This window comes from Furipterus horrens, unplaced genomic scaffold (assembly GCF_987537825.1).
Source record: "Furipterus horrens unplaced genomic scaffold, mFurHor1.1.pri manual_scaffold_2, whole genome shotgun sequence".
Lineage (NCBI taxonomy): Eukaryota > Metazoa > Chordata > Mammalia > Chiroptera > Furipteridae > Furipterus > Furipterus horrens.
In genome coordinates this window covers 179,649,356-179,676,550 of record NW_028327172.1, presented here as the reverse complement: position 1 = coordinate 179,676,550, position 27,195 = coordinate 179,649,356, and the positions used below count along the sequence as shown (strand labels likewise).

General features: G+C 32.9%; 1 protein-coding gene across 5 annotated transcripts in view; it reads left to right on the top strand.

The window, feature by feature from the left end:
- Positions 1-27,195, top strand: part of ADGRL3 (adhesion G protein-coupled receptor L3) — a 463,877-nt gene that overhangs the window by 156,232 nt on the left and 280,450 nt on the right. The gene's annotated exons all lie outside the window — the stretch shown is intronic.

Here is a 27,195-nt window from a genome sequence, read left to right as displayed (position 1 = left end):
AAAAACTGAGTAATTTTAATTTTTCAATATCATAAACCCTTCCCACCATTGGAAGAATTAGATATTGCTTACATGATCCTGTAGCTTTTAATTTTGACTATATATTTCTGTACATCAATATCTCTTCTAAAACTAATTTCTTAATGTAAGAATATGAAACATTTAGAAAAAGTTTGAAATGTGGTATGCCAATACTCCATTCCTCCAGGTCTAAGTAAAAGGTAGTGAAAGTGAATAATAGATAGATAGATAGATATGTATAGAATTTGATAAATTTTGAACTTGAGAGAAGCAATTATATCTAAGTTTCCTATGCTGTCAGTATTTCAAGAGTGAAAATATGTTCATCAAGAGGGAGCAGACTGAAAAGAAAATATAGGATTACACGAACTAAAATACTCATCAGAATGTGTCTTTTACAGCCACAAGAAATAGATCTTTGCAACCTTTATATCAGATATGGAATATACCAACAACTTATTTTTTTCTTTAGGAATAATGAAGAATCAAACAATCAAAAGTGAAACATTTTCTGACTGTTTTACCTAAGGGAAATATCAGCATCTCAAAGAAAAATCTTTTTGAGCTATCTATATCTAGTTCATTATTCATGAGGTTCCTTAGTGAAGCTCACGCAGGAAATCCTGTATTTTCCTATTAGATATTCACCTTATCCCAGAGGTATAAAACACCTGAGATCATAAACAAAACCAAAGTTCCAACTTCCTTTGACATCCCAGAAGAAGCAAAGTATCTGGGGATATGCAAGATTACTATCAAGAGAGAGCTACAGGCTTGCCACAATTTCTGCTTATTTAAGAAGCAGCACATTACTCATGAGCTATAAGTGAACAATTTAACCAGCAATATGTGAACTGAAATTTTAAAATCATACTGAAAGAAATCAAAAGAAAATTTTATTTGTGCTTTATTTATAGTGCATTTGATTACAGAACATTTAGTAAAATTGTAGAAAGCTAATTTTCTGTTATAAAAAAGTATAAGTGTGTAGGTTTGACTGAACTATCAACTGAGGTTATGCTTGTTACTTTGTTATCTCATAAACCTTTCTATGAAAATATGAAGCTCATACTGTCCATTTTTTTGTTCATTGGTAATAGTTTAAAGAAATAATATTTGAAGTGCAATTTAATTTATATGGTGCAACATGTTGCATTGGTTTACATTATCTTTAGTATGTTTCAAATACAAGTGTAATTGGTAATACCTTTAGTAAGTTTAACTTGATTAAAAAATAAAATCCAAAATAAAGTCTAAACCATTCAAATAAACTATAGGTACTAATTTGAAAGGAAGATTGGTTTAGTAGAAAGATCAGCAGAGATCAGAAAGCCTGGGTTTAGAATATGGCCTGGTTATGCAACTAACAGCCTGGGTCCTTTAGTTCAGGTAAGCTAATAACATTTTCTGGATCTCACCTTATAGACCTTCCCTCATCTACTGTAAATTATGATTTTGATCAACACTAAGCTCTTTTTCTTGTCTCTAATATAAAACAAATAGTCTTTTTCCAATGCTGAAAATGTTCACTTATTTGCAATAACCATCATTTGCAACTGACTGCATGCCATTTACAATATGGGTTAAATATTAGCATACCTCATTTTATTTAATTCTCACAATATCTTTGCCGTTAGGTATGAGTATCATCATTTTACTGGAGAGGAAACTAAGGCTCCATTGGATAAGTAAATGTCTCTTGGGAAATGCAGAATAGTTAGAAAAAGGCAGAACCAAGATTTGAGTTGTCGTTACTGTTTGTTCTTAAAGAACCAGCTACAGTTATTCTCATACATATTTTTCTTTATATTTTGGTGAGTTAGTAAATCTTATTCAATATTTAACTTTTAATTTTATTAATATAGTAATGGCACACTGAAAGCAAGTCCTTTGATGACTCAGCCCCTTTTTCTTAGATCCTTTGCTATTTGCTTTTAAGAGGTTTGAGAGGTTTATATGGCTTTCTGAAAGCAGATAAATCACTGCAGATTTTTATTTTTTTTCTAAACACCCAATGAAGTCTTATGGCATAAACTAGGTTTTTCCATAAAAAACATTACCCACTATTTAGAATAAGGTTCTTAGCAAAGTAGTAAATGAAGAAGTCGTTTAAATTATCTGTGTATTATAAGAGTAAATTCTGTGCTTAATATACTTGTTAAAATATCCCTATTGTATTATTAGAATATCAACTTGAGTTAAGATTTATTAATGTTTGAAGATTTTTAATTGAACAACTTGAATAAACAAAAATATAAGTTCTCTTTCTTATACAGTTCAGTAACATCCAGTTTTTTTTTTTCAATTGAAGACAACAAACTTCATTGTATATAGTGATATATTTAGTATTTGTAAATGTTTTCTTAATATTGATATGTAGATAAATATTATTGATATTTTCTTTTATACATACTCTGTGTGCTTCCATAGTAATACTGATTTTTAAGGTGATACTTTTTCATGGAAAATATAGAAAAAATGGAAACATAGAAATGTAGAAAAACTCAAATACTTAGGAAAGCATTCATATTAATGATATTTAAGTATATCAGAGGTAATAAAGACAAAAATTCTACAAATTTATTTATATTATACAGAAAAAATATAAAGTTAAAAATACCAAAGGGAAGCTTGCAATAATTTTTGCACATATTTTTAAAAGTCAGTAAATAGGTGCGTAATTTAACAATGACAGTTTTAGAAGAAACTTAGACTGAAGCAAACAAATGGTATGACTGTTTCTTTTAAAGATACTGATTAAAAAAATAAGAAAAATTAGTGATTGTAAACAATTTAGTGAGTCCACCTTTGAGTGTCTTTACTCAATTTTTCTATTGCTCTAGTTAATCTTTTAACTTTTTCCTCCTGTGTGTAGTTTCTTGTTTGGGTTCATAGATATTCTGTTTTGTGACCAAGGTTGGGACAGATAAATCAATACTTTTCTCTGTTCCTGTCACACCTTAGTTCCAGTGTGACTTACGGACTTTGCATTTTCTTTTGAGGTTTGACATTTCTCCTTAGTGATATTTCCTTCCCAGGAGATGACCCAGATATTCCAGAGGTTAACCCTCAGCACTTACCAATGCCACATTTTTGCACTCCTAGCTTCCTTCTTTTCACCCCATCCCCATCCCTTCTTGTATGATTTAGGATTGAAATTGCACTGTCTTCAAGTAGAGCTTCCTTCATTCACCCCCCTTACAGGAACAACTTGTGTTAGGGACAAAATGATAGAACAACTAGCAGCCTACATAGAGTATTCCAAGAAAAGAAACTTCCTTTGTTTCCTGCTGACAATTTGTCTTTCTTCTGAAGCATAAATTTCACGCACATTAAGCTCAAAAAGTGCTCATCTTCTCTCACAGCCTAGCCTTTCTCTTCAATTCTTTGTTTCTTCGTTTCAGAAATAGAAAGCACATATTACTTACTCTAACAGCCTTCTGTCATGGTGGATTTTCTTCATAAATAGAGGGAGGAAGCTTTCAATTTTGAAAGCTACTAAAAATCAGTGTGTGATTAAACCAATCTCATGCTATAGCACTTAGAGACTTTCTCACCTGAAGAATTATGTGGGTGGTTGTCTTTATGGAAAGACACGTAACATAAGTATTATTAAGAATGAATATTAAAAAAATAATTATATAATCTTTTAGTTTAGCTTCTGAACTATAAGAAAAATGCATTACACTGTTAGCATTTAAAACAGACAAAAGCCTTTAACTATTTAATTATAAATGACTACATTTTTCACAACTACTGTTCAAATGAGTGCATGTTTTAATACATGCATACTTTGGTTTCTATTCTATAAATAAGTAATTACATATTTTAAAGCTTCATTGTGCTGAAACTAACCCATATGTTAAATACTTAAAATATCACAGAAATGGCAAGATATAATCTGATTCTCAATATATACCTCAATACCGTTTTCAGTTTCTGACATATAGAAAATATTAAATACATATATATTGAATGACAGCAAGGAAAAAGGGAAGTTATATAAATGGCTTCTGAAGTATTATATCCATTGCTAAAATGATAAATATAAGAAATTCTTGTCTGCAGACAAGACCTTATTAATTCAAATGGAAAATCTATGGTAAAAATGTAGACTATATGAATTTTAGTTTTTCCAAATACTTGGTGGTCATGATTATATTCCTCAATGCTACTAGCAACCAAATTTGTTTTACATAGTCTTCTGCATACTTCCATATAATATAGCAAATATTGGCCTTTAAATATTACTTCTTCTATAAGAACAGTGCCAATATCTGAATTCTCATTTTTAGAGTATTTATAACAAGAGCAACAACATTTTTCTTTTTTCTCCTCTTTCTCACCAGTTTCTTTTTTCTGTCAAATAGTTTCTATTTCACATCTTATACCTAAAAGGTAATCCGTGAAAGCTTTTGCAAATGAATCAGTGATTACTTAGTATTTAATTTAAACTTTGTATGCCCAAAATATGATATGATATGGTCACAAAAATTGCTATTATCACTTTAAAAACCAGGAAGGATAAGTGAGTTATATTTTCTTGGAGCTCCTCATCCTAAACTCTCTCAACTTTTGTCTAGCTGTTTCAAATGTTCATGAAAGTTATTCTCAACTACATTATATTATTTCTTTACAATGTATCTCACTTTATCTTCCTTCCATCATTCAACATCTATTGCAGATTAGGAACTATGCTAAACATTAGGGTAGAAAGCTAGGATAAAGATTCGATTCTCAAGGAATTTAGTCAAATGTGGCTCCAGGTCCCAAAGGTAAAATGTTACTAGTTCAACAAAGCAATTGAGCATTTATTTAATGTAGCAGTTTATAGAGAAAGCACAGGCATCCCAGAGCGGATGTTTGTATGGGGTAGAGGGTGGCTATCTTCAGGGAAGTTTTCCTAGAGATGACCCTTGAGCCTGAGTCAAAGAATGAATAGACTTTAGTGAGTTGGACAATCATTTTTAGCAGACAGAACATTGTAAGATCAGAAACTGGTAAATGTAAACCTAAAACAGTTTGATGTCTGTACAGTATAGAATACAAAACACAAAGTAGGAATCATGGACTTCTTGTATGCTGTGATTCCTCTGGGAGCTAACATGCATCACGATGTGTAGTACAGAGACAGTCAACTATTTTTTAATGTAATAAACTGTTATATTAATAAGAAACAATTGTTTGGAAGTCTTTTAAAAACTAATTTTGGCTAATTTAAGCTACAAAAAGAAGCATTTGGGTGGGGGGTGGTACAAAATAGTAGTTCCAGAATCTAAGGAAAGAAAGGTGAAAATTGGCGTCAAAAAAATACAATCCAGTGATCTAGAGAGTGAGAAGTGGTGGACAGTCTCTCAAGGACTCCATTTTGTGATGAGTTAGTTTCAAAAATGATCCATTTAATCTCAATTCGTGTAATGATCTCTGTTGGGTCATCAAGGCTGCATGAGATCCAGGACCGTGGTGTTATTTCCAAGGAAGGAGAATGAGCCTGGCAAGAGCTTATATGTGATTAGAAAGCCTTGGACCTCTCAGTGGACTTGCGAACAAGGACTGCAGGTTGGTGGCTGTGGGCCAGATTCAGCCTGCAGAGGATTCCTTAGGCCTCCTGACACCTGAAAGTCAGATTTAACGTAAAGTCCGTAGCAGCACTGAGCCTGCTTTTGCTTGGGCAACAATAGGCTAGAGCTGAGTAGATGCTGCCTTTTCTAAACAGGGCCTGTTCTTTGCTACTAGCCCTATCTGTATTTTTGCAGCACTACAATCGTTTAAACTGTCTCTTGGCTTCTGAAGATATTTAAATTCGCAACTCTTATTCTAGTTTTTAATTTAAAGATAACCATAACTTCTTGCACCAACAATTCAATCAGTAGAAGTTTATCAGTGCCTGTTATGGATAAATCACTATGTTACATGCTGGAGAAAAATAGATTTTGGCCCTTTGAGCTGTCAGTTTTGTGGCTAAGGCAAATAAACACATGAACCAATACATATATTCATCAATGATAAAATTCAAGAAGAAAATAAACATGATTGTATGATATTGAGACTGATGAGGAGGCCATCTTATGTAAGGTAATAAAAGACTATTCATAAGAGAGGAAGAGCCTGGGAAAGAACTTTGAAAACAGATTGTTGGTTCCAAAGACCCTGAGATTGAGAAGAGGTTGACTTGTTCTAATACATGATGCAGTCCACTTAAGATGAGAGTGAGGGTCTCTTGGACTGTCTGGATGTGGAATATGCAGTATATCATTATAAGCAAATGTCATTTTAATTCTCTTTATGTATATATCAAACCCAAGGTAAACCCAAGTCAAGTTAGTGCTTAATGAAATCAATTTTTCTGTATTACACTTATCTACCATTTGTACGAGACAGCTAAAATAGTTAATGGGAAAATAAGAAGTGGATTGTGAATATATGAGCTAGGTAAGCAGGATGAATAAATGTAGTGAACATCTATTTGCATTTTTTTACATCTTTAGACATAAAGGAATTTCTCAGAATGACTGACCTGTAAACCTTGAAATTAAGTCCATATTTATGGACTTCCAAGTCTGCTCTGCATCTAGTAATTTAATTTAGTTTATCAACACTTAATGAAAACCTAGTTATCTTTAAAGCATTATACAGTGTCCAAATGCCCCAATGATATAAATATGACTGGTCACTAACTTCCAAAAACTCATAATCTCTTCATTCTATCATACTTCAAGTAATCAGTTAACATAGAATCAAAGACTAAGAAGGGAAGTCAATAGTATTTAGTTTTTATTAACATATATTTTCTTCTCACTATGTTAAATTTGTTTCTACTTCCATTACAATATAAACCAATGCAGAATAGAACAGTAAATGATATGGAGAAAAAAAAAAAAAAAAAGAAGTGGCTGTTTTTAAGTATGTGTCTATGGCAAACGTATATTTTTAATTATCGCTTAGGGTCTCTGTCAGGTCCTACCACATTTTCCATTTCTTTGCCTTTGAAAGTGGGTAACATAGTGGTTAAGAGTGAGATCCTTAGAATTTCAGTTCTGACTTTGAACTAAAGTTGTTTTACTACTCCGTGAGTGAGTCTCTTCACTAAGAAAATAGGGATGATAATCACTTCACACAGTTTCCATGAAAATGAAAATTAAATATATGTAAAAAGCTTTGGACAGTGGCAGTCATCTTAGAAACACTCAGTATATTATAGCCATTCAAATTAATATGCCTGTTGAATTTCAACAATTTTTGAAGTATTTTGAAAAAATCAATCAGTGCTATTGTGCACTGGGACTTGGAATTATGTAATGCTGTTAAGTTATCCCAGGATTTGAGGAGCCCCAGGCATCGTAGAGTTATAGCATTCTGTAGTGCTCTTGACTGTTTGTATAATTCTGCAGACAAGACCTCGTCTTAAGTCTTTATTTATTTATTTTATTTTGGATCACCTCTGGATTTGGAGGTTTTTTTTTTTTTTTTTTTTCAGAGCTAGTTACAAAGCCATCTTCTATATGACTTAGCACTTATACCAGATCTCACTTAAGAGGTTGCTCTGTTTAGTGCCGAGTGATACTAAGGCAGATCAGGCAAATTTTCTGAATCCACACTCAGCCCACTGTGTTTCTTTGGATTCTCTTCTCATTTACATTTCCTGATTTGCATCCCCTTTGGACTTGACCTGCTGGCTATGGTAATTTGAATGAATCACACCCACACTTGCCATTAAGTTTGGGCATGAACTTGCCTACTGGTATTAGTTTTTAACACTAGTTTATCTGCAGCCCCATTCATCTGATTAGATAGCAATAGATAAGGGGGTGCCAGTTTCCTCAAATTTTGCCAGGTAGACCCTGGCCGTGTCATTTATTTCACTCAACAAATAATAGTTGAAAGACTACTTTATGAGTCTTCACATGTTGTCTTTAGGCAATAACAATGTAATTAATTATAGAGCAATCTAAACCCATCTTTTAATTTTTTTATAGATAAACAACTTGAGACTCAGAATAAATGAAATAGTCAATGATTATATAGTTAAAACATATTGATTCTTAATTACTGTTGAGTTGCCTTTCCATCATGCTACTCTGTTTCTTTAAATTTCAAAGTAGTTTCTCTACTATCTAGAGATGGAAGGAGTGATTAATACTCTCAAAAATGAAAAAAAATTCTAATATGTTCTCTTTAATTGAAATTTGGCATTCAAACCCAATTTTGCATTTTAATTCAAGTTATTCCACAAAGATTTCAGGATTCAAAATGATCCTAATGTGACTGTTTGATAATTTCGTCTCTCTTTGCCTTCAATAGGTCCTATAATTAACGTAGTTAATGATGGTATTTTGAGATATCAAAGAAAATCCACAACTTTCTCAATATTTTGAAAGGAAAGTACGGTATAGGAAATGGAGAAGCCAAAGAACTTATATGCATGGCCCATGGACATGAACAATGATGTCAGGATTGTCTTCAGGAGTGGGAGTGGGGGGGTGCTGGTGGAGGGAGCAAAGGGAGAAAAATGAGACAACGGTAATAGCATAATTGAAAAAATATAATTAAGAAAAAGGAAAGAATGAGCAATATTTTTGCTTATGTGGTTTGATTTTAAGCCTCATGGCTTTTCTCATAAGTTGAGTTCACAATGAGTGAGCATTTTTAGAGAAGGTGGGACATGCAGTTTGCATTTAACTTCACACTAACCATTTGTTTTGGAAGCCTTCATATATGCATTCAAATTTCTGTGACAAGTCTTTCTGGTTTCAGTTTTTAGAGCAGCTTTAAATAAATACAGTATTCAATGACATTGATATTTCAGTTTCCAAAATTGTCGTTAAAAACGAAATCTTATAGAATTATGGAAAGAACAATGCATCTCTCCCAAAAGGCAGAACATATCACTTGCTTTACTGTGAGTTCCCTTGATTTGTGTATGCCCTATTCCTTACCAATTAGTGAACTCATCCATGTTAAATTTATCAAGATAGCAGGGAAGGCTCAGGAAAAAAAGATCATATTCAAATTTATTGGAAACAGAATGCATTTATTTTTACAAGAAGACTTTCATTTTTGTTCTTCTGGCTTCATTATGATCACTAAAACACTAATAGAACTTGTAACTAGTTGCTTATGTGTATCAGAGTCTAACAGGAAGTGTTTTTTATGGCAGTATTTTTGTCTGATCCTTATGTGTTATGAAGAGCAATTCATCTAGACTCATCAAGCTTAACTTCAATAAAAATGTCTACCAACTAATAGAATATTATTGGGTATGTTGTTGAAGCAAAGCTCTAAGAACCCTCATTTCATTTTATTATGCATTTGCTAATGCTAATATCAAATAGGTTCTATACAAGCTTGGGTCTCATAAATAGTGAGTGACATGCTCTGCAACAGATGGCGTATGTTACCCTTTTTAAGAATGAGTTAAAAGTGTAAAGCAAGAAACATAATGCTATTCTGTGTCTTCAGGACTTGGCAATCTTTGTCATTTCTCAATATTGGCCTGAATTTTTGATTAGCACTGATTCTAAAAAAAAAAAAAATTAAGAGTTTATGGTGAGTTATATTACTTGATTGAATTTTACCAGCTGCTGCTTCTTGAAGGTGTCAGATGATATTTTCTAAAATGTTGAAATAACATTATTTATTCTCAGGCAGTAGCTTGAACACAGTAGGAGCTCTTTCTTAAAAATCCCATTATCCTTGGTTCTAAAAGTGTTGACGATTCAAAGCTGATAGAGACCAACCTATAATGGCCATTTTATTTTGCCTAAGTAGTGGGAAGCCAGGACCTTATTCTCCCCTTTCATGGATAATAGGATGAAGATTTTCATTGTGTACTAGAAATATCCAAAGGAATATAATGCTTTTGAAATATGATTAGTTTATTTCTTTAACGCAAGCATTTACTTCAAAAATTTTGACTATTCAAATAATAAATGTACACAACAGAATTAAAAGTTTCTAGCATATGATTAGAGCTTGATAAAACTTTGCTATTATTATTTTAATGTTTTCTGTACATTATGGACAGAATATTCAGCTTATTATTGAAAATACTAAATCATAAAATCCTGAATACCAAGCTATAAATAATATTGTACACTCCTTACTTAAACAAGATATTCTGGATGTATTTTTAAGAATTAAAATTCTGACATTGATTGGTATTCTTTTAGTACATTATAGATTTTTTTATAGAAACTCAGATCTAATTTTGTATTAGTGATGGTTGCTAGATAATGATTTGATGCAAATTAATCATTAAACATTTAAAAGCTTATTCTTTGATTGGAATAGAAACTGGAGTGACTTAGAAGCTGATGTTCCAAAAAAGAACTGATTGAGAAAGAATATCTTGGGATATTTAATAAAAATGGACTATAAATCCTCCACTTGATTTTCTTAACTTTTTGTCAAAATCAAAAAAGAAAGAGACCTTGGGATTAGATTTGGTCTCCTGGATGATTCAGGGTCATCTCAAAATCTTTAATTTAATCACATCTGTGAAAGTCTCTTTTTTTTGCCATGAAAGGTAAACATACACATGTGCTGGAGATTAGGGCAAGAACAATTGGGAGGGTTTTATTCAGCCTATCTTAGGTTTGTTTGAATTAAGTAAAATTTGTGTTTTAAAAAGTATAACTCAGTAAAGAACACATATAAAGCTCTGTTTTTTAAAGGAGAAAGTACATCTGATAACCAAATATCAGTGACTATAGAATGTGCATATAAATCTCTAGGAGAAAATGGGCAGTTCATGACCAATTTCAGACTGATGGATTAAATTGAAATCAAGGCACTTGCCTTATTCTTGTACAATAAAATGTCTCTTTGTCCTGGTTACATTAATAAAGAATAAATAATTAATTAAAAATAATGCAAAAATTTGTGTGAGGATGATAGTGAAATTTACTTGACTTTTTACTACTGTAAATAAATCCAACTAACTCTGTAGTGACCATTCTTTTGGGCCTGCCTTTATGCAGACATACACGAAGTGTGATTTTACAAGGATAGGATTTATACACACACATCCTATACACACAATTTACTGTATAGTCTTCACAGTTCTCTCTGTACGCAGGTGTTCTTTGGAGACCTTTGCATGAATATAGATTTGTGTGGGTGCATTTGCAAAAACAGGATCGATCATATTATATGTCTTGCTTTTCTCAATGTACAATATCTTGTAAATATTACACAAGTCGACCAATAAAACTTTATTAACTTATGGGTTGATGTTAGAAATTGTTTTTTTATTTTTATTTTTTATTTTGCTGTGTATGTGATAAGGTGAGTGATGTTTAAATCTTCCCCAGAAAGACTGGTCTACTAAGAATCATTTACTACATCTTTTCAAACAGCAATGAGGTACTTGATACAGGAGAACCTCTCTGCTGACTGGAGTTAATGGTTCAAGCTATAGAGTAAAGCTGAATGGGATTGAACCTGTGACCTTTAATTCTTCACCAGAGTGACTGACCAAACACACTTGACAATTCTTAGCCTTTTCCAACGTTTGAGGCATGTGTTTTAATATCTGTATAGTCACTTGCTGTGAAGAGTTTTTATTTAATAAACTGGGAGTATCATAACATCTTTCACAGGCAGTACAGCTCACTTAAGGTAGCTGTGAACTACTCAGAAATGGAGGGACTGTTAAATATATGAATTAATTTCTATACTGGCAGCAAGATTGGAAGTTTGATTTTATTTTTTGGGGTATTTTTATCTTAATTTTATACTTTAGGCATTTAGTAGCTACCTCCTTACAGTCTGTCTTTTCCTTCCACAAATTTACAGATGATATTTTATCAAAAATCATTTAAAACATTTTGTTGACTCAAACTTGATTTTCACAGAAATCTTTTTTCAATATCTCTGCAGTAAATATGGCCATTTACCCTCTTGTCCTTTACTAAGCATCCCCTCTGTATTACTTGAAAATATTATTTTTTATGTATATGTCTCTAATCTCACCTCTGAGTTTTCTTTTTTATTTCTTTTTGGCAATTCTTTTCTGCCCTTTTTCCTTCACTTCCTTTTGTTTCCTTTTTTTTTCCTCAAACCCCATGTAAAGAACTATACAACCAGGACACTGATTGTTGAGTTTTATGTGCCTCATTACTGATCCGTAGTCATTCGGTTCTCTTTATCTCTCATATTGATAGTGCTAGCACTTTCCCTTTATTTTGAAAATCCCTTTCCAAGTTGAGTCTCATATTACAATTATTATTTTACTTTGTTAACAACTTTTAAAAGATTTTATTTATTTATTTATTTATTTATTTATTTATTTATTTATTTATTTATTTATTTATTTTAGAGAGAGGAGAAGCAAGGGAAAAAGAGATGGAGAAAGAAAATCTATTGGTTGGCTCTCACATGACCCCAGCTGGGGACCTGGCCCACAACCCAGACATATGCCGTGGCCAGTCATTGAACTGGTGACCTTTTGATCTGCAGGGCAGTACTCAATCTACTGAGCCACACCAGCCAGGGCTACTTTGTTAAATTTATCATTCTTTGAAGAGTTCCATGATCCTAATATTCAACAATATTCAGTGTGTTTCTGACTAGTCATGTTCTTGACTAATCACATGGAAAAATGTGAGTTCTTATCTTGAAAATTATTATGCTTCAATTTGTTTGATTCTTAGCATTCTATCATATCCCCAAGCTATTGTATACTTTTATCTTTTATAATGCTTCCCTGTGTGAAAGTACTTTAGACACTTCTAAGTTCATTAATGAAAGTACTTAATGTTAAGGATTTTTTTTTTCTTTTTTTTTTTTATTCTTTCATTCTTAGCTTTGTCAGACCTAATGATCTCCACTTTTGTGAAAAGAAGAGCAATAATTGGAATAATAACAGAAAATGTACCTTTTTGTTTTATGCTATTCTGCTACCATGCTCCAACTCATTATTATGCATTGTTTGTTTAGTTTCTTACATTAAGCAACAGATTAACCTTTAAACTATTATGTTCACTTTTCTAAAGCTTCAAAGGAAATATATAACTTTAGCTCCAACCAAAATTTATTCTATTATTTTATGTGTGTTTTAGACAACCAAAGATATAACGAGCCAGAATTCTAATTGGCTTGCCTAAAGCTTATGATGTTAGACCCATAAAATCAGTATCATTAAAACACCAAGAAGTTTCAAAGTGGTATAAGAAAGAGTAAGTTAAATCTGAGATTAAGCTGTCACATCAGAGTAATTTAATTTTAAAGCTGGCTCCACCACCTCCATTAGTAATCATATTCTTCACAGAGACAAAGTTCATCCAATATGAGTTCTCAATGTGAATGAAGTATTGATGTTTTCGTGTTACTTTGGTCAGTCAATAAGGTTAAAAGGATAAAGTTTATTTAGTTTTCAACATTGCCTTCTTGACGTCAAATGTATATTTAATTAGATTTTCTAGTATTTGGCAAGGAAGGATAGGTAGTGTATGATTTCATCAGGTTAATATTAAATAGCATCTTGTGAAATTTGGTAAAGACTATTTACAGTAATATGAAACAGATATACTGCAAGTCTACTTAGGAGAGCATTAGGAAGTCCAAAATTTTTTTCAAGATAGTTAATAATTTCTAGTGTCTCCCAATGCTAGAAGATTAAATCATGTCTGTAGGTATTAAATATAATATTTATTTTCTAACTGGCTTATGATAAACTGTAGTATTCTACTTTTTCAAATACTGAGAAAAAAGAATTGTACCTTATATAATTCTCAAAATTATTCCTGAACAAAGCAAGTGATAATGACTTGAAAACAGCATGTTTTTTGTAACCCAGGTACTCATCATGTAAATATCTCATTTTTCTGTCCTTATAGTATCTTCTTTCTTGTGTAGCAAAAAGTTGTTAAATACAACAGACATTAACTAGTTTTATGATAAATACTATTACAAAGGAAACCTCTAGCAAAACATATATATTGGGTGGTACATTTTTTAGGGTAGAATTTTTTACTTCTCAATTATGGATGACCTACAATATTACATTAGTTTCAGATATATGACTATGATCAGACATTTATATATCTTACAAAGTGATCACCATGATAAATCAAGTACCCATCTGATGCCATGCATAGTTATTACAATATTATTGACAATATTCCCTGTGCTGTACTTTACATCCCTATAACTATTCTGTAACTACTAATCTGTACTTCTTAATCCCTTCTTCTTTTTTTCTCATCTCCCCCCAACCTCCCTTCCCATCCGGCAATTATCAGAATGTCCTCTTATCTATGAGTCTGTTTATCTTCTGCTTTTTTATTTTTATTTTGTTTTATAGATTGCATATGTAAGTGAGATTGTATAGCATTTGCCTTTGTCTGTCTGACTTACTTCACTCAACATTCACTCAATGATTGAATGTATCATTTCAAAATTAATATCTGACTTCAGTCCACAAAGTGAGGGAGATATCCCACCCCAAAAAAGTAGTGTGATTTCTAGGATAATATTTTGGCTGCCTAGGAGTTGGCAGTTACCTTATTCCTCATGTTAATTTTCCTTCTTTAAGGAAATAGTGTATTAAATGTCATTTTAATTATCTCCTTTCTTAGTTTTTTTTTTACCACTGTTATTTGGATTTAGGTAATATTTTAGTAATTAATTATTTAATAGAATTGAAGTCCTACTAGCTTATATTTAATTACATTGTGATGGATGCTGTATCTTACAATCCCAACTAACAGGAAAAAAATTTTCTCATGTACATTCTACAAATATTCATTAAATACCTTCCATATGAATAACAAGTGATATATTTCTCAAGTTCTGTTTGGTCAAGGACTAATATTCTTTGGTTTCTTCATATCTCATTATATGTTACATGTTTAAAATATAGTAGATACTGAGTAGGATTGATTAAATGATTAATTGAAGACTAAATAGAATGATGACCTCAATATTTTTTAAAAACTCGTTACCAAATATGTGGGATAATGAAAATGTACAAAAAGCTACAATAGTGCTAAATGTATAAAATTTCAAAAAAATCATGTACCAGGGTATATAGAAGTAGAGAGAAATATTCAAAATGTGAATATAAATGATGATTTTAAGGTACAAGTAATGGTGGTGAGGTAGGTTAAAAAATAGACCTCAATAACCTTTTTGTACATCAAACATACTTGATATTATTTAAAAACTGATAAAACTAGGTAGGAACATCAAATAGCTCAATAAAATATCAGCAATATCCCTAGAAGGAGTATAAGTAGCAGAGGTTTTAAAAGAAAAATGCTGGATCTCTGTTCATTTCTAAATTCTCCAGGAGTTGGCCTAATAATAATTATTCAGGAGTTTGCTTAGTAATTCCCAAGGAAACACTATCACCTAGATTTCTATTCATTTCTGAATTCTTCAGAAGCTGGCCTTTGGTTAAGCTTAGGGGACTTTACTATATCTTTGAACTTGAGCCTAGTGCCCTCTTTGGAAACCCACAAAGCAGGCAGAAAACTTTTGCAACAGTTCTTTCTCAGAGGGCCTATACTATTAGCATACAACCTCACCTACAATTTAAACTTTACCTATTTTCCTTACCACTAAACCATAAAGATACTTCTGCCACATATAGCCCAGGAGAGATCATTAGACTATAGCAGATTATTCTGACCTATACCATTATCTCTCAGGTGCAGAATAATATTTAGTATAAGTCAATACTTTTCAGGGGGCTTCCCACCATTGGGAATTAGAATGTGACTCATTTTAGGTTTTTTTTTTTTTGTTTGTTTTTTTTTTTTTTTTTTTCTGCTGGGTTTCTGACTCTTCCTTTAAAGCATTAGTTCCAAAACTTACTTGGCTATATGGAGTTATACAGTATCAATGCTTATAAGCTTTATAATTCATTCAAAACACATTGATTAATCTCCAGTGCTATGTGTGCTAAGCATTGGGTGAAAAACTGAGGCTAAAATGAAAAAAAAAAAAAAATTGGTTACCGATCTTACAGAATGGAAAAGAGTTCTTTTGAGATTCTCGCTTAAGTTTTTATGATAGCCATTCAAATTCTTGTGACATTCTCAAACACTTACTTTAAAAATTCCACTAATTATATATTAAATACATTATTTACAGAATTTTAGTAGTATGTGAATTTATCTTAAGAAACTTGTATGATTAAGTATTGTAGAGAATAAATTTGGTGTGTAATTAATTCTCCACTAAGTCATTGGGTATCACTTTCTTTGATTCCAGTCCCTGCTTACAAACTGAGATAATTGCATATTACATACACTTCCAGAAAATCTACTTTAAAATGTTATGTTATGCAGACTGTTCTTATGTAATGGGTGTCATTATTTAATTCAGTTAAAAGTACTTTATCTTTAATTCTGGAGCTTTGACTTAAGTTAATTTATCCCGAGACTTCAGCATCTCACTTACACCATTAGTGTGCTTATTCTTTGTGGACTCCTATTTATTCTTTTCCATCTGGGATATAAAGCTATCAGAAATGGTAATAATATTTTATATTTGGGAACATCTTTCATCTAAAGAATTCTCGAGCACTGTCAAATATGACCTTGTTAATATATTTAACATCTCTGAGATGTTGCCCCAAGCTGAGAAGGATTCCTTCCGTTTCACAGATGGAAAGACCACGTGAAGGAGAAAGACTGAGTTTCTCCCAAAGTGATTTTAAGAGGGCACTCTGATATGATGCAATGAGCATTTTAAAACGATGGAAAAACGAGGAGAGGAGTAAACTGAATATCAGATGTACTCAAAAGGAATATACAAAGTTTGTTGAAAGGCTTAAATCAGGTTCTGGAATGTTTTTTAAAGTTACTCTCTATAGAATGTGAAACGGGATTTAAGAGGGTAAACAGTGAAAACCCATTGGGATTTTTATTTCTAACATTGTATATTAGTTGTTTTTGCTCTTATATCTTAATTGCATGCTCAGAGGTTCCTAAACACATAGCAGTCACTTAGAGAAATACATACAATTATAAAAATAGGTAACGTTGAATGTATTGAATTTTAGAATAAAACATACTGTTTCATTCACTCAGGAACTACTTGAAAAATGCTTACTTAACTTGAAAGTATTGTGGAAAATCATACTTACAAGAATTATTCTCTGATAAGAAAGTTCAGATCTGTGCTCAGATAATAAAACTAAGTATATATTTCATGGGGCTAGATAAGATATTATAGGAGTCCTGAAAAGAAACCATTACTTGAGAAAATGACCAACAATGTAAAAAGAGGCTAATATGAGATAATCTATGAAATATATATACAAATAAATTCATAAATACTGTGTCATTTATTTCTCAAACATTAATGAAAGTGATAAAGAGTATATAGATGTAAACATTGTTTCTGTATTCAGAGTGTTCATGGTTTATGGGAAGAAATAATAACATAAAAATTCTAGTACTAAGCATGTTCACATAAGTACCACAAAATAGAAATATGAAAGAAGAAATTTAATTCAACTACAGAACCTAAATAGATTTTACATTAGAGAACAGTGAGATAGCAAGTTTAGGTTGAAGAAAAAACAGACCTTACTTGTCAGTTTAAAAGAAGACAAAAGTTTTACTAGAACAATTTTAGAGAATACCATGGCTGTTGCATGTAGGGGGACTTAGATTCTGTTAAATAATAGGTAGGTAAATGAATGAGCAGATGGATACTACAGTCTAGATGTTGCACAATTCCGACTGACCTGAGGTGCTGATGATGGTGAGGAAGAAATGAGAGTGGGGTGAGGTGGTGAAGAACATTTGACATAAACTGCAAATAATCCAGTGCAGTAAAAGTTCGGTAACTGGGCTGAGCCATTGTGATTTTATCAGTGTCTATACCATTACTTAAAATAGAAAAACCAAGAAACGTTTTATAAAGTTTTGTGATGTGGTGTTAGGATCAAGTCTGAAGCATAATATGTTTGAGATGTTGGTAAAATATGCAGTGATCAACAGTGATGATGGCCTGCGGATCAGGAAAAAGGGTGGGTTAGGAAATAAGAATAATGGCTGTGAAGTATTTGAGTCATTTATCTGAAACCTAATTTAATTCTCCAAACTTACTGAGCAAATATTATGGAAACCCAACACCATATAGCTAATAAGTAGACACCTGAGGTTTGATATCCTTCGGAGTTATTATTCCATGCCACACATTGCCACTGAGAAAGGGACGAAACATTTGAGAATTATTTGTGTAGTGGTACAATGTAAAGTTTGAGAATGGTGGCAATATATGAAAATAAGTAATCCAAAGGGATAGAATAAAAATTTAGTTAAGTTAGAGTTCTGGAGAAGGAAAGTAAGCTGCAGATGTATATAGAGAAAGTGTGTCAAAGTTGAAAGCAGCTCATCCAAAATCTAGGAAACAACTTAATGTCACAAAAACTAGGGGAAAAAAATCTTTGAAAAAAGAGAAATGCAATCACCTATGAAATTTTGTAGAACAGCATTTCTCAAAGTCCATTCTGTGGACCATCTGTCTCTCAGTATATTTGATTGGGAGAAGAAAAGATTCCATTTATTGTCAAGTATGTTTTTAAGATACACAATATTGGGTTGGCCAAAAATTTTATTTTTTATTTTTTTGGTAAGCTGGCTCTAATAGTTCTTAGTTGTCTTTTAACTTCACTTGAATCAATTTTGTTAGGTTGTATTGTGACAACTGTCATGTCAGTATGCATTTAAAAAAAATTATCAAAATGGGTGAGTTTTTATGTAGTTATTTTAATATTTAAAAGACAATAAAATATACAACATTTTCAGCTTATTATGCTTTATTATTTCAAGAAAGGTAAAAACACAACTGAAACTATCAATGTTATACCACGTGGGAGATGGTTGTCATATTCAAAATATTCACATTAATGAAGTTATTGGTGAAAATAAAAAATGTGTCTTTTATTTTACAGAAAAAAGCATACACACTTTTTGGCCAACCCAATAATAAGCTGTCACTGCTGCCTCCCCCTCGTCTTCTAGAATCACTACATACATTAGCACATTAAGGTACAGGTAATTAGTTGAAACACCATTAACTTTATATTAGCTTAGGCATCATTTTTGTTTACTTTTTGACCTAGAAATAACAGATTGGAGCATATTTTTAATAAGAATCATATTTAGGGGTAGGATGAAGAATCTGAGGAAAGGCAACTCAAGTTACTAGGATCTGAGGAATGTTAAAGGTAATAGTGTGGAAATAAAAAGGAAGTTTAAGCTTGGGCATAAAAATTAGAGGAAAATAATGAAGAAAAGTCATGAAACAGACTGAGAATTGTGGTTTTATAAATTGGAATGAAGGGCAAGGCTACTAGATTAGTGACTCAGAGCCAGATCAGGTACCAGGCTGACCACAGACGCACTGCAGGGGATGGTACGCATACCAGGCCCTACATTATTGCTTCTTGTAAGTTACTCCAGTTTTTGTTTGTTTGTTTGTTTTCCAGGGTTTCTAGATACCACTACTATATTGTTTCAATCTTTGGATAGTCCACCTCGATGACATTGCACTCAGAATATATTGCTCAGAAATGGAAACAGTGCTTCCATTTTCCTTGACACTGTGGTTTCTCTATTTCGATCATGCTGTCGAGTTCCCTTTGAATTTTGGTCAATTTATCCAATTTAGATGAATTGTTATAATAATTCTTCTAGTAACTATAAAACATTTGTATACAAATAAAACACTGTTTCAAGGTTATTTTATAACTTTATATTTGCATTTATGCTTCCTTACTTCTAGCCCTTTAACCCTGGCTGGTTTGGCTCAGTGGATTGAGCGTCGGCCTGCGAGCTAAGTGTCGCTGGTTCGATCTTCCAGTCAGGGCACATCAGAGAAGGAAAACTCTGACTTCAAAAAACCTCCGCTGCCTTGCGGCATACCTCTTCAGGGGAAAGGCTAAGGGAGTAAACCCCGACAGAAAATCCGGAGCCGGAGTCCCTAAGGCAGTTTGACGTTGTAGTCAACACCGGCAACTCCTGCGGCGCACCTGAAACCAAGCTGTATTGACTCCGTCTTTCCCTTGGACCCTTCAGCTGCGAAGAGAGGGGGGGTCTGCTGCATGGGCAACAGCAGACCCTCCATATCACCCTGCCCAGGCTCTGTAGCTTCAGCTTCACTGGAGAGGACACTCCAGCATCATCGCAAGATGTCGATTCAACACGGGAGGAGACAGATACCGTGTCACTCCCGAGTCGGACTGCACAACCATTCTCGGCGGTGCAGATAGGCTCTTAAGAAGCTACACCATCGTCTCTCGAGACGGACGGCTGCCGACGACTTCTAGCCCTTTATTCCTGCCTGGCCTTTAACAACTATCAGATACTTGTTCAGACTTCTTTTTTATTAGAGCCCCTAGCTTTGTGGGAATTATAGTTTACTTTGATGCCTTTCATAAGGACAGAGGTTTACTGAAAGCCACCACAAATCACTGTCCACCTGTAACTTACCTGGGAATCTCTTTGTGTACAATTAAGCTGTGTTCAGCTCATTGGGTATAGCTTTGAGTTCTCATAAATGAATCATCACTATTGTATTTATTTCTACAATCTGCCCACTTCTCTAGCAACATAAACTTTGTCAAAAATCTATGGAGTCCAGGAAAATCTTTACCACTTCATTTCTTGATTTTCCATTTATAAAGAAAGTAATATTAATCTCATATAATTTGTAAGTGATTCCATTTTAATTTTTGGGTCCTCAGTGACCATCTCTTTATACTACAATCTTGCTTGTGTCCCAACATAGTATCACTAATATGTTCCTTTAAATATATGTTTCCTCCCTTTTGACAAAAGGCATTTGTCTGTCTTCTTATTTCCCCACAACTTTTCTTTGTGTTTTATTCTTTTATTTGTGAAGTAGTTGTATCAGAGTGGCTTTAGATTCTTGAGTAATTTCCTCAAATTCTTTGCACCTCAGTTTCTGAGTCAGTAATATGGAAATCACTGTAGTAACTACCTTATAAAACTGTTGTGAGAATTAAATAAATTTAAATCTTTGAACATATCTTACACAAAGTAAGTGCTCAACAAATCTTGGGTGTTATCTTTTCCTTACCCTAGTCTTGACTAAGAAGTATGATCCATTTACAACCTTAGTGAAAAAGTGCTTTTGGGAACTATAAATTGTTGAATAAACACAAAAGCTTGTTATTTTTTCACTTAGGAAGCTTTAGAAGTGAAAGCATTTTGCTGCAAACTTAGTATTTAATTATTTCTACATAAACAGCTTGTGGGAGATATGTATCCAGTTAAAAATGTGCATTAATGAAGGGTTCTGTTTATTCATTATTTCTGAAAATAACCTTCTGAATTTGAAGCTAAAACTCCCAGTATGGTTTTAGGAAAAGTGGACCAATCTGTAAAAGAGATAGACATAGAGACTGTTATTTCTATTGCTAGGAAGAGGGAATTAGGACTGTCTTGCTGGGCAGTGACTCAGAGGGGCAGATGACAGAGAAAACGGTGCTAAAAAAAGACCAAACTCAGTCACCACTGCATCCCTTTCCTCTACCAAGCTATATGAAGCTCTTTTATGATATATTCCTTCTGTTTCTTTGCTTTGATGTTCATTTTAACCATTTCCATTTTTACATTAAAAAAGTTTGTTTAGAGACTGGAATGGAGAAAATATGAAGAATGGTATCTGTGCCTAGGTCCGTTGTCATTGTGGGCCTGATCAGAATCATTGATTCAAAAGTGTTGAACAGGATACTCTTTCTTTGGGGTAGTACCTGTGCTCTCTACAAGACCTGATATATAACACTCTTTCAAGTCTAATTAACAGTGCTTCATGGGGCAATACTATTACTGGCTAGAGGATTGTAATAGAGACATAAAATTTATAATGGCTAAAGAATGTCAAGTTTGCCCAGGCTTTGTTATTTGATATCACAGGAAATCTAAGATTGATTAAAAAAAAAAAAAAAAAAAAAGTATCATGGTCTCTCTCTGCTTACCAAAAAGTAAACATTTCCATGTTATTTGCCCTTTTATTTTGAGTATTAATACTTGCAAAGAAGGGTAAAATACAGAGTCAGATATTTGATTTTAATAAAAACTAATAACAGTTTGTTGATATATTTTTAATGTATTAATATTACTATGAATTCAATTAATTTTAAAGGTGTTTTCTTCACTTTGATTTCTTTAAGGCTGTGCTAGTTTAACTCTTTCAAGTGTGTGAACATTTTTAGTTCTCTAATCAGATCTTAACAATCATTTTTAGCATGTATTACTGATAATTTTTTAAACAAATGAGGAATAATGGAAAAGAAATGAAAACCCCAGTTTCCTGTAGTTATCTCTGTTCATATGTATCCCAGCATGTTCTCTGTGGTATATAAGATCTTCCCCTGGTCAGAGACCCCCTGATGACAGCCCCATATGTGCTAGCTTACCTGAGGCAACCCTAAAAGGACCCCATTGCAAGCATTGAGAGAGCTTAATTCACCATATCACTGCTTATATTACTTTATTTCAAACTCAGTGTGGGTCATCCTGTCCCACATTTATTCTTTCCCTTCTTTTGTGGCTATACTGTGTAATTTACCTAAAGGTCCTTTAGAATGCTGCCTTCAATGTATCAAAATGTTAGACATTCCCTCCTGAAATTCAAGTTTTGTGGATCATTTGGCAGAGTTATTGGCTTATTTCCAAAGTTGCCATCTCCCTTCTGTTTATCATTGATGACATGTTCATGCTTATTCATTAAAATATCATGTGAATTTACACTGGCCTTGGGAGAAAATGGTCAATGTGCAAACAATAAGTGTCATTTGAGGTGCACAGGGATTTAGAATCATAATAAATTGTCTCATTCTAAGTAAAGTAATGTATCAAAGTCATAAATCTTACCTTTCAAATTCATTTTCTTAATTATAGTTTCTGGGTATGTTTTTTTTTTTCTTTATATATCATCAGCAAGAAAGCTTTGATTATTGTTAATGTTTTTAAAGATACTATTTTCTACGAAGTTACTGGTTGTTTGAAATCATAAGGTCTTTTTTTTTAAGGGAAAACATTTTAAGTTGAAAATTTAGAATTTTTAGACATATATATATATATATATATTTTTTTTTAAGTAGGAATAGGACACCTCTATAAAATTCAAAGAAATACATAATGTTTTCTACATACATTTTTGTTATAAATACAAACTGATCATAGTTAAAAAATCACCTATTCTAAACAATTCATAAACTTTCAGTTTAAGACCCACCTTGCCCAAAGAACATTTTATAAAGTCCGTGATCTTGATATTGTACCCTCTGATCATTTGTAGCACATTGCATCTGCTTCTTAAATTTAGCCCATTATTTTTGTCCAGTTTATATTGAATATTGTATTTTATTTTACATTTCAATGTTGCCTAATCGACTCGTGCATTTAATTTTCAATGAGCACAAGTCATGTGTTTAGCAAAATTATAAAAACTATGAAAACAAAGAAACACTGTTTCCTTGTTTTGTGTTTACCATTGGTCCTTCTTTAATGTTAGTCACTTTGCATAAAATAACAAAAACAACAATAGTAACGATACCTTGGAGTTTCCAAGCATTTACTCTGTGCCAGACCCTGTTTAAGGTTCAAAATTTAAAATAAAGAATTTGCAATAAAACAGAGAGATACAGACTTTTATTATACTTATATTTAACAGCAAGGAAACTGAATCACAGAATAATTCTGTAACACACCCAATGTCACATAGCTATGCAGTAATGGAGCCAGAATTTGAACCCATTTGAAAATATATGACTTTACCTGGCTGCTGTGGCTCAGTGGATTGAGTGTCGGCCTGCGAGCCAAGTGTCGCTGGTTCGATTCCCAGTCAGGGCACATGACTAGGTTGCACGTCAGGTCCCCAGTTGGGGGCGCGAGTGAGAAGCAACCGCACAGTGATATTTCTCTCCCTCTCTTTCTCCTTTCCCCTCACTCTACAAATAAATAAACAAGCAAACAAACGAACAAATAAATAAGTTATATGACTTTAAAAGCCTCTTATCACTACAACGGTCTCCCCCCACCCCAAAATATCACCCAATGAAATATTTGTTGAATACATTATTTTTAAATGGATCAATCTGAAATCTGCCAATAATGGTTAGTTTAAACTTTATTAGTGATTACAATCAAATTTGGTGTATTCAAGGGAGTTAATACTTGGGCATAGAGAATTTAACAACATGATAGTATAGAGCTTAAGTAGGTAAATTCATCTAATATCCTGGATGACTGGTGAGCGCCAGAGAACTTTATCAGTGTGTGGGCATGCTATAATCTAGATAACAATTATTTAAAGAAGCATATGTTTTTATTATAGCCAGCTTGATTTTACTATGGGTAAAGATTTGAAATGATTAAAATAGAAAACTTGCTTATCATTTTTAAAACTGGAATTGTATAATGGAAACTACGGTTGTTTGAAAATGTGGTAGGTTCTTCACCTTATCCAAATATCTAGATTCTGTCCTTAAAAGCAATGTTGAAGGTAATGCCTGGGTAGTAGGTTTGTCCCAGGTTTTGAAGTCAAAGCCTTTATAAAGTTTATATTTCTATATTTGTAAAAAAAAAAGTTTATTAATGACTTTGTTGTTGAGAATCAATGAGTGATATTTACAGAAAAGCCAACGAGTTAGTCTTGGGACTTGGGCATTGATCCAGTCTTGGTCTTTAAAATATTCTTAAATTTACATATGGGAGGCTCTGGCTTTCTGGGGCCTCTCTTCATGATGCCCCTTTGCTCTCCTGAAACACTTACCTGCAGGATCCCAGGTACCTGCCCACTGGAGCCATTGCCTTATGTTGTGGCTGCTGGTTCCACTGATTATTTTGCTCAAGTGGCAGGTCAACAGGACCACAGTTTATTGAATTTCTGAATTCCTAAATAGGAGGTTGAAAGGATGACAGTTGACACTTGAACAAAGTGTGTATCAGGAGGCACCATCTCTTTGTGCAGTTGAAAATTTCCATATATGTAATTTTGAACCCCAATAAACTTAGCTACCAATAGCCTACCAATAACATAAATAGGCTGTTAACATATATTTTCTATGCTTTATGTATTATATTCTGTATTCTTACAATAAAGTAAGCTAGAGAAAAGAAAATGTTATTAAAATTATGAGATAGAGAAAATGCATTTATAGTAGTTACTGAAAAAAATTGCATATAAATGGACCTGAACAGTTAATTATGTTTTTTTTCAAGGGTCAACTGTATACTGAGTAAGGGTATTTTAGGTAATGCTTAGAATATATATCAGGGGTCCTGAGTTTCTATGTTTATATGTATATATTTAAAACATATCTAACTATCAGAGTCTTGATGATTCCATTGAATTAGTTAAATTTCACTCAGAAATATAACATTATATATTTACTTAATTTGTTGTCCTCTCAACATAGCTATTTGCTGACCTGCTATGCTTATATATACTTGTCAGTCAAAGTTCATACATTTCAAATAACTATAACTGATTTGTATTTGTTTTTGTTGTTGTTTTGTTTTGTTTGTGTGTTTGGGGGTTTTTGATGTTGTCAGTACCTTGAGTAATCATGCCCCACATGTCACCTAATGACTCCACAAAATTTACCATTCCATCAATGAGGTGCTTCTAAGTTGTAGTAACAATAAAATTTCCACATCAATCAAAATTGGACTGCACATCTGTGAAGAATTTGTGGTATATTAGAAATTAGATAGACTTTTACAGACCATCCAGGAAAATGATCAGCAAGTCAACATTTTGTCTAGGGGAAGACCAGTCTACAATTGTAATGACCTAATTAGACACATAATTTTTGAATACAGCTTCTTTTTACAGCATTGATTGATCTTCTCTCAAAACACATATTGTAGCACTACAGTCATTATTACAGGAAATGCAACTAAATATCATTTCAATGTGAAAGTGTTAGCAGAATATATTTCACTGTATTCCTTATGAATGATATTTAGTTTGCTATACTGGGTTCTCCTATGAAAAGAATATGCAACAATTGCTGGAGCAGCTTTCTGTCCTCTGTACATTACTGAGGTCAGGATGCAACTGGCAACAGGGGATGCTAGGAACATGACAGTGCTACCTGAAGCATATTTTAGAGATTTTGCTGTAACAATACAATTGTAGCACTAATAGATGCCATTGTTTCAGTCAGTCAGTTAGAATACCACTGACTTTGAACAGTGTCAATGAAAACCGTATTTGAGATATCTAGGGATCATTGCAAAGAAAATTATGTTTTACATTTGCATTTCATTCTATATTCTGGTATATCCACCAACAGCAATATAGAATTTTGTTTTGCATATAGGTTTTGGAATCTTATCTATCTATAATAGATTGAAACCCAAGTTTGTCAATTGTGAGCTAGCTATGTGTGTCCTTAGACCAGTCACTTTGCTGAACCTCAGATCCCTTATCTGCAAAATGGAAGTAACTGCAAGATGAATAAATGAGAAGCTATAAAGTATTCAATGCAATGCCAACTATCTAGCAATCACTCCAACAGGATTTAAAAATTAAAGTATGCAATTCACTACCATATATCCCAATTCCTATAAGTTTTTACTTATGATTATAGAAGAGGGAAATAAATATTTTTCCCTTCTACCCGCCTACATTTTATAGCTCAGGCTTTGTGTGTTGGAATGACAAAGACATTAACAAGTAAAACTCATGAAAATTTAGTATAAATTCTATGCAACACAGGAGAGGAAATGAAGACCCAATGAAATGGTTAAACCTGAGTGTTTTTATTCTAGGTTTGATGTGGAGTAGAACATGGTGGAAAAACATGATAGGGCAAAGGGGATGAGTCAAGGGCAATAAACTGAGGAAAACTTAGGCGTGTCTTTGCTTTCCTCTCTGCATCCCTTCATCTTCCGAGATAAGGATGCTCCTTTCTTCCGGGGATAGATAGGCCACCTCTCCAAAGAGAGTTTTTTACCTGCTTCAGAAAAGAAGAGGAGGTCAAAGAGTCCATCCTGCAACTATTTATTTTTCTCACAGCCCTTTGGATTAAAATAGCATACTCCATGTTTTAGGGTAGCATATTTAGATCCTCTTAATGGCCCATGTAGTCACATAACTGATATCACTATGTGTGCATACTTGTGACCTCTTTAAATTCGAGAGATGGCTGTCATCTGCTCAGAGGCAAGTGAT